This window comes from Coenobita brevimanus, chromosome 86, assembly GCF_032717465.1.
Source record: "Coenobita brevimanus isolate Jiangsu-jjx chromosome 86, ASM3271746v2, whole genome shotgun sequence".
Lineage (NCBI taxonomy): Eukaryota > Metazoa > Arthropoda > Malacostraca > Decapoda > Coenobitidae > Coenobita > Coenobita brevimanus.
The window spans coordinates 9,352,114-9,367,370 of NC_137039.1; positions in this window are offsets into that span (position 1 = coordinate 9,352,114).

Here is a 15,257-nt window from a genome sequence, read left to right on the forward strand (position 1 = left end):
TCTTGTTCAAATGTGGTTTTGTTGCCATTTTGGTATTTTCCCTGTTTTGTTCCTCTTTTAATTTTAATTCTGCCTGGATAAAGAGCCACCGCTGTCCACCAATGTTATGTGTTTTTAGGATGGCTTCCCGTCCTAGAAATGCCTGACTTGTTGCTGGGATCTTTTCTAGACCAGGGCTAGACCACAAATGCAGGAGGAACAGGGCATAAAAACTCAGGGCAACAACTTACCCAACTATTCACAAATCTTATTCACGAGAACAGTCAGACTATCTCACAATATTTATGACACATCAGTTCTTGGGCTGCTGATTGGATAAGCATATCTCACAGGATACGTGATAGACACAATCGGTAGTATAGGGTGGCAACAGTTCACTGGATCAATCCTAGTGCCATATGATTAGAGATTTCACTTCACACAGTCTCTCACTTTAGTGGCTCCTGGTTCCGTGGGAGTTCTTGTGTATACTATGGACACTACCTCTGGGAGTTCATTTGGCGTGGATATTATCACTGGGGGGGGAGGTGGGGGGGGACTTGAGACTGACACGATCACAAGAGAAAAGAGGGGAGGGCTTTGAGTATGAATGCTCACTGCTTCTGATACGAGAGCCTTGTTGCTATTACTGTTCTGCACTTCAGTTCACTCTTGAGGCACTGTCACTCTTGGAGCTCACTTTCGGCACTGTCTTTTTCGTTCGTTCACTGCACCACTCATATACAGAGTCACTTTTTCATGGAGAGAGGTGGGTGTCGTCCCCTTTTGCGTACTGTGGCTGGGCGTGATGAAGGGCCCCGCGAGTTGGGGGCTGAGAGCAGGGGTCTGGCCGGCAGGGTAGGGGCTGAGCAGCCTCTCCAAGCGTCTCCGTATTCGCCTGGTAGAAGAGCAGCGTCGCTTAGGCTGGGGGCTGGGGAGGCCTGGCCCTGGGTACTGGGGGGGTCATCAGGAACCTGGAGGCTTTGGTCCCCTTCTTAGTGCTCCGTCATCAAGATGGGGCTGCAGCGTTGTCCCAGGGAGGGGTCGATCAGGGGCAGGTCCTCCTCAGGGGCCGGCTGCAGGGAGAACAGCCCTGGGGACAGTACTGGGCCTTGCCACCAGGCTGCTAGTGGGGGACTTTCTGGCTTGAGACTGGCACTACTGCAGGTGGGTGAGGGAGGGCGACATGCAGGTGTAGAGTGGCTGGAGGTCATTTCTCGTCTGCAGGCATGGCAGGAGACCGTCACCGGTGTTGTGTCCTCAGTACCGTCATCGGTGCTGCAGGTAGCCCAGGTAGAGCAGCTGGGGGCCGTCTCTAAAGTGAAGCAGCTGGAGGCCATCTCTACGGTGGAGTGGGTGGAGGCTCTCTTTAGTGTGGAGCAGCTGGTGACCGTGTCTATAGAGGAGCGGCTGGTGGCTGTCTCTAAGGTGGAGCAGCTGGAGGCCGTCTCCGGGATGCTGTATTGAGCGTAAGTTTCAGCTCCACCCCAATCCTAACGCAGGCCAGGCTGGTGAGAGGGTAAGGTGACAGGGCTGAGGTGTTCGTTCTGGCCCAGTTCCCAGGGCGTAGAGGAGCGCGGCTACTAGGGACTTGTGCCTATATAGCACAGACACCCTGCTCACTCCTTCTAACCCTCTGTTGTCACCTCTGGGGGGTGTCATGTTGCTGCCGGGTGTTGTTATTTCGCTTTCAAATATCAGGATTCCTTGAATATTAAATGGAATGTACTGCTTAACACTTCTACACATTCGTGTAGTACCCAACCTGAAAATTCGTCAGGACCACATGCTTTTCCTTTGTCTAATTTACTTCACTCTTCCTGTACTACATTTTCTGATATTTGTGTGTGTGTGTGTAATATAGAGGTCACGTATCAGTGAATGGATAAAATAAAAAAAACTAATACTGGATTGAGGAAATTTGGCAACTACCTAGTCTACTTATACAACATTCAACTTGTCTCTTAGGTCCCCCGCACATGGGCCACTTTTCGGTGAATGGTGGCTGCCACGTTTTTGTGGCACCAATAAAAAGTGGAGAGGGATGCTAGGAGATCCAGCACAATGGCCACTTTTTAGTGGCAACCACAGGCAGTTCCATCATGGATGTCGAGGAGGTGGCATGTGTCATCGCTGTGCTCCTCAAGAAAAGAAGAGAAAGACGTACCATACAAGAAAGTACTGAGTGCACCCGATAATCAGACATAGGCTTATCTATCTATCTATATCTATTGCCAGACGCCTCAATCCCGTTTGAGGTTGCCACAAACAAATCGCCTCCAAGTCGCCCTGTCCCCCGCCATTTCACTGCCCTGCTCCCAACACACACCCCCCTCTCTCATATACCTCTCCACCCCATCCCACCATCTCATCCTCGGCCTCCCCCTCCTCTTTCCCCCTCCACCTCACTCACATACACTCTCTTCGTCAGTCTTTCACCCTCCATCCTCTCCACATGGCCAAACCACCTCAGTGTGTTCCTCATAATGCTTCCTATCACATCCACATCAACACCACAATGCTCCTTTATATCCTCATTCGTCAGCCTGTCTCTCCACGTGACTCCACAGGCTCCTCTTAAATAACTCAGTTCCACTGCTCTCACTCTTGATTTGTGTCCTTCCAACAATGTCCAAGCTTCACTTCCGTACGTTAGAGTTGGTATCACAATACTGTCATGTAGTAACTTTTTCACTTCCATGCTCACTTCCCTGTTTCTTATCACTGCTTTCAAAGAACCAGCAACCTTTCTTCCCTGCTGTACCCTTTCAAGCACTTCATCCTCCAACCCTCCATCCTTACTCATCACACTACCCAAGTACTTAAACGTACTCACATTTTCCAATTCCTCACCATCCAACCTCGCTGTACATTCACTAACTTCACCTCTCTCAAAGACCATCACTTTACTCTTCCCTACATTCACCTTTAGATTCCGTTTCTTACACACTCTCTCAAACTCATCCACCAAGCCTTGCAGCTCCCCTTCGTCTTCACTGAACAACACAATATCATCTGCAAACAACAGTACAGGGAGTTTCCAAACACTATCCTCTCTCACCAGGGCCACTTCAACATCCACTACCCTACCTTGTAGCTCTTTTATTACCCCATCCATGTACAGATTGAACAAACATGGAAACATGACACATCCCTGTTTCAAACCAACTTTCAAAGAGAAAAATTCACTTAGTTCACCATCCACACGCACTGCAGCCTTCGCACCATCGTACATACACTTCACAGCATTCAACAACTTCCCATCTACTCCATATATTCTTAACACTTTCCACAATCCTTGTCTATCCACCCTGTCATATGCTTTCTCCAAATCCATGAAAGCCGCATACAACTTCTTTCCCTTCTCTAGAAATTTTTCCACTAAAGATCTGAAAATGAATATCTGATCTACACAACCTCTTCCCTTCCTAAAGCCTCCCTGTCCTTCTCCAACTAATTTCTCTGTTCTTTCTCTAACTCTGTCTATAAGTATCCATGCCCCTATGATTACCACACACTTCTTTTTCCCCTTTTCCTTTGTACAGCGGAATAATTATACCTGACTTCCAATCCTCCGGGACTCTACCTTCCTCCATGGCCAATCTGCACATCTTCCACATCCATTCTACTACTATCTCTCCCCCATGCTTCAGCATTTCACCACACACTCCATCAATTCCTGGGGCTTTCCCCGATTTAACTTTCTTCATTGCTTCCACAACTTCTATCCTACTGATTTCTTCCTGTCTTCTCACCTCCCTCCTTCTCCCAGCCATTCCCCAGCCACTTATACTCGCATTACTTCCATCCTCTACGTTCAACAATTCCTTAAAGTGTTCTCTCCATTTGCTCACTTTTTCTCCCTTCTCCACTAGTAATCTACCATTTTTATCTTTCACTCCCCTGCTAACTTCACTTCCACCCTGTCTTACTGTTTTCACCTCTCTCCAGAACATTTTCTTACAGTCCCTCCACTTTACACTCAAATTCCTTCCAAATTCCTCATCCACTCTCTTCTTACTCTCTCTTACCACTCTTTTCACCTCTCTCTTTCTTTCTACATACAACTTTCTCTTCCGCCTCTCAACTTCTTCCACGCCCCTATTTCTCATCCATTCATTGTATGCTTTCTTCTTTTGTGCCACAGCCTGTTTCACCTCTTCAGTCCACCACGCTGTTCCTTGCAACCCCCTCCGTCTTCTCTTCCTTCCACACACCACATCACATGCTGCACATATTTCTTCTGTAAATATCTTAAACACACCTTCCACGTCTCCCATCTGCTCCAGTTCATATTTGCCCAATCGTTCCTCCACTTCTCTCTTATACTCTGCCTTTTTCTCATCCTCTTGTAACCTTTCCACTCTCCTTGCAACTACTCCTTCCTCTCGTCTTTCCCTTCTTCTATTCCTCCATCTTACTTGCATTCTAATTCTGGTCACCACCAAGTAGTGGTCAGAAAGTCCACTCCCCCAACCTCTATACACTCTTGCATCCTTTACACATCTTCGCATCCTTTCATCCACACACACATAATCAATCATTGCCTTCCTTTCATTCAGTTCACCACCCACCCTTCTCATCACTCGCCATGTATTCCTGTGGATCATTTTATGCCTGAAGAGGGTATTGGCTATCACCAACCCCCTCCCACCACAAATGTCCACTAACGCACTTCCATTCTCATCTATCTCAGCAGGCACACCCCACTCACCAACTATTCCATCCACCTTCACATTCCCAACTTTACCATTCATATCACCAATGAAAAACACTCTCTCATTCCCTCCAAACTTTTCCATGCACACTTCTACATTTGTCCAGAACTTTTCTCTCACTCTTGTAGCACGATCTTGCGTTGGTGCATACACACACACAATCGCCCACATTTGTATTCCAACTTTCAACTTTACCCACACAATCCTTGACCCAACTGATCCATACTGTCTTATGCTCCTCTTCCATCTTTTACTCACAACTATACATACTCCTTCCTTTGCCCTCTCATTCTCACCTACTCTTGCACATATACCCCATCCATACTCCCATTCTCTCACACTTTCTCCTCCCATTTTGTTTCAGTTATTCCACATACATCCACTTTCGCTCCCTCAAGCACCTGGACAATCTCTCTCTCTTTCACCTCATCATTTGCTCCCCTTACATTCCAAGTTCCAATTACCATGTCCTTTGTCCGGTCCTTGGTCGTCATTGTTTGGTCAGTCCTTGTCCGAGGCTTATTGTTTGTTTTTTTAGTTAGTTGTTTTCCGGGGAGGGGCACTAACCCTCTGCCAACCCTTTTAGTCGCCTTTTACGACAAGCAGGAATACTGGGGGAGTATTCTTGAAAAAAAAAAAACTATCCCCCAGGGGGTCAAATTTATACCCTATATGAAACCTTAAGATCATACCCAGACAAGTTTTCAGACTATTTTAGAATGACCTGTGCCTCTTTTGATGACCTGTTGATTGCAATTGGGTCTTCTGTTTCACGTCTGAACACAAACTTGAAGAAGTGTGTACCAACAGAAAGACTTGCAGTTGTCATAAGGTAAGAATAGAAAAACACATACATGTTGCACAAGAATTTTAATGAGAAAAATAGTGAGTGCATTAACCACATTTCATAAAATAAATGAAACATTGTATTTTTGCAAGTGTAAGGCTGTTACACTGAAATAAACTGTATAAAACAAGAATACATTCCATAGATATTTATGAAAGTGGCATAATGTTTATCTTTTCTGAAAAAGATGAAACTTAGTGGAGATACGAGTATATAGATAGGCCTATTAACAAAAAATGCAACACTGTTTTATCAAAGAACTGTGTCACTGCTAGGAAAAATCCAACGATTCATATAATGAGACATTGTATTTTTGTAAGTGTAAGGATGTTACACTGAAATAAACTGTATAACAATGCCAGTCCGTCTGCCAGTGCCACCTCAAAGGGGCCCATGTGTGGGCTGCCACATGAATTAACCCGCCCCGTCCCGTCGACGTATGGGTACGTTGCAACATTTTGCATTTGCCAGTCCCGACGACGTACTGGTACATTGTACAATTGCGAGGTCCCTAATTTGCACAATTTTCAATTTTCGCACGTGTTTTTTCATAGGTATACACGGGACACCTTCCTCTATTCCTCTACAAGATGCCAAGCAGGGACAATGCCCTACACTGCATAATCTCCCCCCTCCCCGCTCATGCCATTGTCTCGGCAATTCACCTGTTACAAGTGACCTGGCCAGTAAAGACATTCAGGGCCAGAGTGATTCCCCAATCGATGACAATGTGGAGGACAAAGTTTACGTAGCATTAGTGGAAGAAACAGTCAGAAATAATGATCAGGTAATGTGGCAAAAGAAGGTCAGGTATGGTGATGAGTTAGTGAGTGAAACAATGCTTATAATGCCTATATTACTGTTTGAAAGCCAATATACTCTCGTACTACATATAAATTCGTACCAAGTAAATAAATAAATACCGTTTATGAGTGGTGTGAAATAGTTACCCTCCCATAGAATTCGTTTTCTTTGGTGCCAGCCTGTTAGAAAACCCAGTCAGGTAAGGAGGTACTGGTACCTGGATCGAGTATTTTAAACCTCAGGTGAGCGATTTCTCTATGAATTTTCGATGTTTCTCACCAAAAGCGGAGGTTTTAGCCAAAAAAAAAATTTTTCAAAAATACCTCAGGATTGGGGGAGTGTCAGAGGTGCGAAATAGCTCGGGACGTGACAGGTTAACAGCATCCATTAACGGTCACCAAAGGCAAGTCACCGTGGCATGGCAATTAAAATGGACCTGGTCACAATTTTTTTGTGGCTGCCGCTTAAATATTGGCTCGTGTGCGGGCTTCCATAAAAACATGTGTGTTTTATTTCTTGCCATGAAAAAGCCACCGTCCACTGAAAAGTGGCCTGTGTGTGGGGGGGGCCCCCAGGATCACCATAATAATGCCTCATTCACTGCTTGACACACACGGAGTTAGAGTCCAAGATTTACACTCAAATTGTAACGTCAGAAGTGCGGAACAAAAAAATATGACCTGCATCGAAAAGTGTGAAGTTTGTAGCTTGGAGCAAGAGAGTGCTTTTGATTGGAGACATGAATGGCAAAGTTGGGAATGTATGAGTGGATGGAGTGGTTGGTCAGTGGGGTGTGCCAGCTGAAGTAGATGGGAATGGTTGTGCTTTGGTGGACATCTGTGCTGGTAAGGAGTTGGCAATAGCCAACACCTACTTTTGTCATAAGATGATCCACCGATATACATGGAGAGTAATGAGGAGGATGGATGGTGAACTTGTTGAACGAAAGGCAATGATAGACTAAGTGTGTGTGGATGAGCGAATGAGAAGACAAGTGTTGGATGCAAGAGTGTGGACAGGGTGGGTGAATGGAGTCTCAGACCATCACTTAGTGATGGCCAAGGTAAAGCTGTAAAGAAATTGGTTGAGGAGACGAAGGAAAAGACAGGAGGAAACAGCTCCTGTGAGAAGAGTGGAGAGTTTGCAAGATAGTGAGAAAATGGCAGAGTACAAGAGCATATTGGAAAAAAGATTGGGAAGGTATGAGCTAGAGCAGATGGAAGGGGTGGAAGACGTATGTAAGATATTCACGGAAGAGATAGGTGCAGCGTGTGAGGTGGTTTGTGGAGTGAGGAGGAGGTGCAAGGGACAACATGGTGGAATGATGAGGTGAAACGAGCTGTGGAACAAAAGAAGAAGGCATATAGTGAATGGTTAGCGAGTAGAGGTAGGGGAGAAGATGAGAGAGAGAAGAGAGAGGTATATGTCAGCAGGAGAAGGGAGGTGAAGAGATTGGTGAAGGAGAGTAAGAAGAAAGTGGATGAAGAGTTTGGGAGGAATCTGAGTGTGAAATGGAGGGAGAGTAAGAAATTGTTTTGGAAGGAGGTAAAGAAAGTAAGGCAGTGTGAAAGAGGAAATAGTAGGGGAGTGAAAGATAGGAATAATAGATTGTTGGTGGAGAAGAGAGAGAAATTGAGGAGATGGAAGGAGCACTTTGAGGATTTGTTGAATGTAGAGAGTGAGAGCAGTGCGAGTATAAGTGGTTGGGGAATGGCTGGGAGGAGAAGAGATGAGAGGAGGGAGGAAGAGATCAGTAGGGCGGAAGTGTGCAAGCAATGAAGAAGATCAAGTTGAGAGAGGCCCCAGGAATTGATGGAGTGTGTGGTGAAATGCTGAGGTATGGGGGTGAGATTGTTGTGGAGTGGATATGGAAGTTGTGTAGATTGGCTTGGGAAGAGGGAAGGGTTCCAGAGGACTGGAAATCAGGTAAAGTTGTTCTTTTATACAAAGGAAAAGGGGAGAGAGAAATATGTGGTAACCATAGGGGTATTTGCCTTCTTAGTGTGACTGGTAAAATATATGGTAGAATACTCATTGGCAGGGTTAGGCATATGACAGAGGAGCTAGTTGGAGAAGAACAAGGGGGATTTAGGAAGGGAAAAAGGTGTGTAGATCAGATATTTGTTCTACAATGTTTAGTGGAGAAGTATCTAGAGAAGGGAAAGAAAGTGTATGCTGCCTTCATGGACTTAGAGAAAGCTTATGACAGAATAGATAGGTAAGGTATGTGGAAGGTATTAAGAATATATGGAGTGGAGGGGAAATTGTTGAGTGCTGTGAAGAGTATGTGCGAAGGAGCTAGGGCTATGGTGAGAGTGGATGGTGAGCTGAGTGAGTTCTTTGATTTCAATGTGGGACTGAAACAGGGTTGTGTGATGTCTCCATGGCTACTTAATATATACATAGATGGGGTTTTAAAGGAGGTGCAAGGTAGGGCTGTGGATGTGGGGGGTGGCTCCAATGAATGAGGGTGAGATTTGGAAGATTCCGGTGTTACTGTTTCCTTATGATACAGTACTGTTGTGTGAAGATGAATGGGAGTTGCAAGGTTTGGTTAATGAATTTGGGACAGTGTGTAGGAGGAGGAAGCTGAAAGTTAATGTAAACAAAAGTAAAGTTATGGTGTTTGAGAGGAATGAAGTCACAGAATGTACAGTGAGGTTGGATGGTGAGGATATGGAGAATGTGAGTGCATTCAAGTACTTGGTTAGTGTGATGAGTAAGGATGGAACTTTGGGGGATGAAGTGCGTGAAATGGTACAGCAGGGAAGGAAGGTTGTTGGTTCACTGAAAGCAGTGATGAGAAATAGGGAGGTGAGTATGGAAGTTAAGAATTCACTGCATGATAGTATTGTGATCCCTACCCTGACGTATGGAAGCGAGGCGTGGACCTTGCAAGAGGGGAACAAGTCAAGAGTGAGAGCAGTGGAAATGAGTTACTTGAGAGGAGCATGTAGAGTGACATGGAGGGACATGTTGACGAATGAAGAAGTGAAGGAACGTTGTGGGGTGGACGTGGATGTGGTTGAGAAGATTAGGAGAAATACAGAGGTAGTTTAGACATGTGGAAAGAATGGAGAATGAAAGACTCACTAAGAGGGTGTATGTAGGTGAGGTGAAGGGGGGGAGAGGGAGGGGTAGACCAAGGATGAGGTGAAGGGATGGAGTTGAGAGGTATATGAGGGAGGGGGGGTGAGTTGGGGGGAGGGTATTCAAATGGTGGGTGACAAAGCGACTTGGAGGCGTTTTGTCTGCGGCCACCGTTTGTGGGATTAGGGCGTCGGGCTATGGATAGATAGATAGATAGATAGATTCCGTGTGACCAAAGTAAACAAACTCTCGCAGTTTCCCGCAAGACCTCGCGACCCTAGATCCCACACGTTTCTCAGGAAATGCACTGTCCTAACCATCCCACTGTCTGAACCATCACCCTTCTCCCCTACTCTAGCTCCCTAGCGCGGGTCTCCCTTATGCGGAGGGCCCAATTGAGAGCAATTGGTCCAACTGACGTAAAACTAGCCCTGCTGTCATCGAAGGCCAGGCAGGAAGGGTAAAGACAGAACTGGAGAAGAGCCAAAAATATTATCACTGTTACAATACCATAAAAAACGTTATAGCAGCATCAAAGAAAAAGTCTCAAGCCAACGTTTCAAGGCTGACATAAGGCAATGTATCTGAACCTTGAACTGAATTTCCTCTTCATCAGGTGGGTCAAAACGATGTGTAGGACCGTAAGTCTTGTCGGTTAATCAAGGTCTCTAGTTCCTCTTCCTTAGCAACTTACTTTAGGATATGGCAGGATAATATCCTTCTGTACGTTACATGCGCAGAGTATGGCGATATGAAGTTGGAAGATTCATATAATAGCCTACAGAAGAGGCGAGTAAGGTGTAATAAACCAAATAAATCGCTTAGGGAAAGGTGTTAGGGAGCTTCCTTACTCGATGAGAATACGGGTCCAAGACACACGGAATGGGTAACATTACCATGTATTTATTTATTCATTTATTTATTTATTACTTTTTTAGCAGAATATAAACAGAGGAAGGAAAAAGCAAATTAAATAAAAAATCCACACACGGTATTACAGGTGTCCTCCACTCATTTAAAAAAAAAAAAAAAAATCTAACAGTTGGACTTGAACTGCTGTACGTTGAGTTTGGAGGGAAAACTAATCTGGGGAAGTGAGTTGTAAAGAGATGCAGTTCGGCTAAATATCAAGGCTTATTATTAAAGGAAAAAAGAAGTGTGTGGTAATCACAGGGGCATTTGTCTTCTTAGTATAATAGGAAAAGTGTATGGTAGGATACTTATTGACAGAGTTAGAGAAAGAACAGAGAAATTAGTTGGACAAGAACAGGGAGGCTTTAGGAAGGGAAGAGGTTGTGTAGATCAGATATTCATTCTTAGATCTTAAGTGGAAAAGTTTCTAGAGAAGGGAAAGAAGTTGTATGCGGCTTTCATGGATTTGGAGAAAGCATATGACAGGGTGGATAGACAAGGATTGTGGAAAGTGTTAAGAATATATGGAGTAGATGGGAAGTTGTTGAATGCTATGAAGAGTATGTACGATGGTGCGAAGGCTGTAGTGCGTGTGGATGGTGAACTAAGTGAATTTTTCTCTTTGAAAGTTGGTTTGAAACAGGGATGTGTCATGTCTCCATGGTTGTTCAATCTGTACATGGATGGGGTAATAAAAGAGCTACAAGGTAGGGTAGTGGATGTTGAAGTGGCCCTGGTGAGAGAGGATAGTGTTTGGAAACTCCCTGTACTGTTGTTTGCAGATGATATTGTGTTGTTGAGTGAAGACGAAGGGGAGCTGCAAGGCTTGGTGGATGAGTTTGAGAGAGTGTGTAAGAAACGGAATCTAAAGGTGAATGTAGGGAAGAGTAAAGTGATTGTCTTTGAGAGAGGTGAAGTCAGTGAATGTACAGCGAGGTTGGATGGTGAGGAATTGGAAAATGTGAGTACGTTTAAGTACTTGGGTAGTGTGATGAGTAAGGATGGAGGTTTGGAGGGTGAAGTGCTTGAAAGGGTACAGCAGGGAAGAAAGGTTGCTGGTTCTTTGAAAGCAGTGATAAGAAACAGGGAAGTGAGCATGGAAGTGAAAAAGTTACTACATGACTGTCACGAATCAAATTCGCGACATTCCCCTTTTGTGAGAAGCCACGAACTATTAGTGGAAAACTCACTGTGTATCGCTCAGTTAACCGTTTCTCTCTCCATTTCGGGGTATACTTTTCAAAACATTTGTCACCGTTCTCAAAAGTGACCGATTTAATGCACGTCACTAAGTGCTGTACTGAGCAATACTATTGTTTCTTTATTGTTCGCCCCTGCTCACTCGACCGTTAGCATAATTTGGCCTACTGCTCCCCTTTCGTTCTCACGACTTACGCAGTCTAGCTGTTGCTTTGACGGAGAGAGGTCCTGTGCTCCAGAAGTGTGAGAGGAGAGGTCAGCTAGCACCCAAGCTCCACAGAGTACAGTCTCCAGTCCTCCCACCTTGGTGATACAAAGCATTCATCGACTATAGTATTTCCTTTTTGTGTTTTTCTAGTCTTAAGAGTTTAGTTAAGGTGTTTTTTCCTAGACGTAAGATTTAGCTCGTGAGTGAGTGAGTGCGGTCTCATTGATTTGATTTGAAATGTAACGTTAAATTTATTTTTTGTAATCAATAAATTTAACAGTTCTTTTTCTTGAGCTTAATGTAAAGTAAAATCTTGTTTCATTTCTCCAAATTAAGCTTATTTCCCACATAGCTCCTAGCTTGCATAGACGTTTTACTATTCATAACTGGTACTTAGACCAGTCTTGTTGTATTAACTTAATATCCGTTGTGCCACCTAGGAGTTTAAGCATCGGCAAGAACCTGATGTTAGTATTAGTTATTTATTGTTAGGGGTGAAGTAACTTTCTCCAGAGGCTAACAGTACAGTAATTCAGCAAGTGTGAGTAATTAGTCTCTGCTGTGTACTGTTGAGAAAGTTTATAAATTCTCGTTCTTAGAGAATCGTTGCTCGATTTAGCAAGACAATCATTGTCCCTGCTCTTTAATATTATTGAATATTATTATCAATTAAATAATATTTAAGCATTTATTTGAAAAACACCCTGATATTATAAAAACCCCGTGACAATTGGCGACCTCATTCCAGGATATTAACTCCTAGCTATAAAGCTATTCACGAGATAGTGCTCACTCGTTCATATTTAGGAATTTATCATTAAAGTTTATAGGCACAAATTTACTGGTGGTTACTGTTGATTTAGCAAGTGAATTTTTGCCTTATTAATCAATAGAGTACTTAACTCTAGTTTATTCTTGGTAATGCCAGACGATTTTATTCGCTCCTGGGAAGTCGCCGTACCCATTGTGTTTATTATTGAGTCTTCCCAGTCATTTACATTTTTGATTTATTCTTTGCCAGTTAACTAGATAAGACTGGTCACCATTAGCTTGTGTCTATTCTTTATTTGTGTTATTAGCATTTGTTTGCGAAGCAGTCAGTACTCAGTTTCGGTTTGCTTAATAAATTAGCGCCATGGCTACCGCTGTATTTTTACAGGAAGCCAAAGAAATGGGTCTTTCGGACCCAACCGAAATTAAAGAGTATATACTCTCACGGCATAATCAGGAGCAGCAGCGCGAGAATGATGTCCGTGAAGGGCGTAAGATTCAGCGTGAATACGAGCGAGAACAGCGTGAATACGAGCGAGAACAGCGCGAACATGAGCAGAAACAGCGCGAACTCGACTTAGAACATGAGCGAGAACAGCGTGAGGAACGAGATAGAGAACGTCAATACGAGTTACAACAACGCGAGAGAGAACGAGAGCACGAACGTGCCGAACGTGAGGCACGCGAAAAACATGAACTTGAAATGCTGAAGCTCAAGCGAGATTCCTTGGCTTCAGACACGTCTGCTGCAGTTGGTCCAAGCTCCACGAGCGTTTCCCCTGCACACGTCCTGGCGACCCCAAGCATCTAGCTTCCTTCATACAAGGAAAGCGAGCGAATCGAGCCGTACATAGCTCGTTTTGAGGACATGGCAGACATGTATCATCTGGATGAGGCAGCTAAGCGGCTTCAGTTTCTTAACCTATTTGAGGGCCCTGCCCTCGATATTCTCCACAGAATTCGTGGAGACAATCTCACATATGAGATGATGAAAGCTGCACTCATTAAGGCGTATGGTCTCACAGTAGACGACGCCAAAGTTCAGTTCATGCGAGCTCATCTCCAAGACAAGGAGACAGCTGTTCAGTTCCTCGATCATCTCACTGCTTACTTAAATGAGTGGATGGAGAAAGAAGAAACTCCTTCCACGCGTGAGGGGATAATTGACCTTATGCTGCGTACACAGCTAGAGAGGTCGTGGCCTGCTGAGCTCATAGCACAGCTTAAGATCTGCCAGGTGAAAGATGCCAGCCAAATGGCAGAAAAGGCTGACGCATTCTTTACTGCATACGGGTATCAAACTCGTAAGCAAAACACCTGGAGCAGAAAAGATACTGCCAAGTCTGGGAAGCCGTCTCAGACTGAATCCCAGCACTAAGGCCGTTCTCAGAGTAATGGTCAAGGTCCAAGCAAACCACAGAAGGACCAGGGGCAAAATACACAGCAGCCTGCTTGGAAGCGGTACAACAAGCACCCCAACCAACAGCAGTATCAGCCACGCAACAGACCGTCGGGACAAACTTTTCCACCACCAGCTCAAAAGAGGCAGGAAGCGAATGCAGCCTTCATTCCTCAGCAGCAGCACGGTGGTCACGTCCCTACCAGTGTGGGTACTTCCCCACAGTTCACTAGTCCCACAGTGACAGTGAACCCCCCTCCACAGATGGCCAATGTTCCATCTTCTCCTCAAGGCACAATGTTTGCCGCATCAATTCAGCAGCCTCATGAGTGGCTAGCTGCTTCCTCCACAGGCCCTCCCACAGGTGACAGTACCTTCCTTGTTCAGCCAGGGTTTGTGGGAGGCATTCCTGTGAAGGTCCTGAGAGACAATGGTTCCTCAGGTTGCTCTGTTAAGCAGAGTCTAGTTCGGCCTGAGCAGTATACAGGTCGACAGATCCATGCAAACCTTATTGATGGATCAGTGAGATTGTTCCCTGAGGCATGTATCCAGGTGGCATCTCCATTTTATACTGGTACGACACTTGCAGTTGTCATGCCAGAGCCTCTATTTGACCTTATAGTAGGCAATATTCAAGGAGTCAAGGATAGTTGCTCTGATGATGACACTACTCAGACTTCGGCTGCTGCGGTAACACGAGCCATGGTTGAGGCTCCAGACTGTGTCACCCCAGTGATCATTGAATCGCCGCAAGATCTGATGTGTAGTCAACTTGTTGTGCAAGAACAACATTCTGACCCGACACTTGCTGCCATGTGGAACAAACAAAAGGGTCGAGTGATTAAGTATTCACGGGGAGGTCGAGCCAAGTTCCTTCGCAAACAAGGACGGCTCTACCGTGAGTCACGAACACCCGAGGACAAGGTTCGACTGCAGTTTGTCGTTCCCGCCAAGTACCGCCCAGCAGTGTTACAATGGGGTCATTGTTCAGCCTCAGGAGGTCACATGGGGAAAAGGAAGACCCAGGGCCATATCCGAGCTGACTTTTTCTGGCCAGGGATGGGACGAGATATAGATAGTTTTGTCCGTTCCTGCAGTGTGTGCCAAAGTATCACCACTAATCAGGGACATGCCCTTCCTGTGCCATTTGTAACCACACCCGTAATCTCTGAGACAGTTGAGAGACAGAGTAGTGGTGAAGTGGGTGCAGACCTGACATCTCGCCCATTGGCCCCACAGGACACATTATGTCCAGGGCCTGTACATACATATTATGTACCGTAAGTTAAGGGAGAAGACTGAGCGAATAATACTTCACCAGGGTTTCCA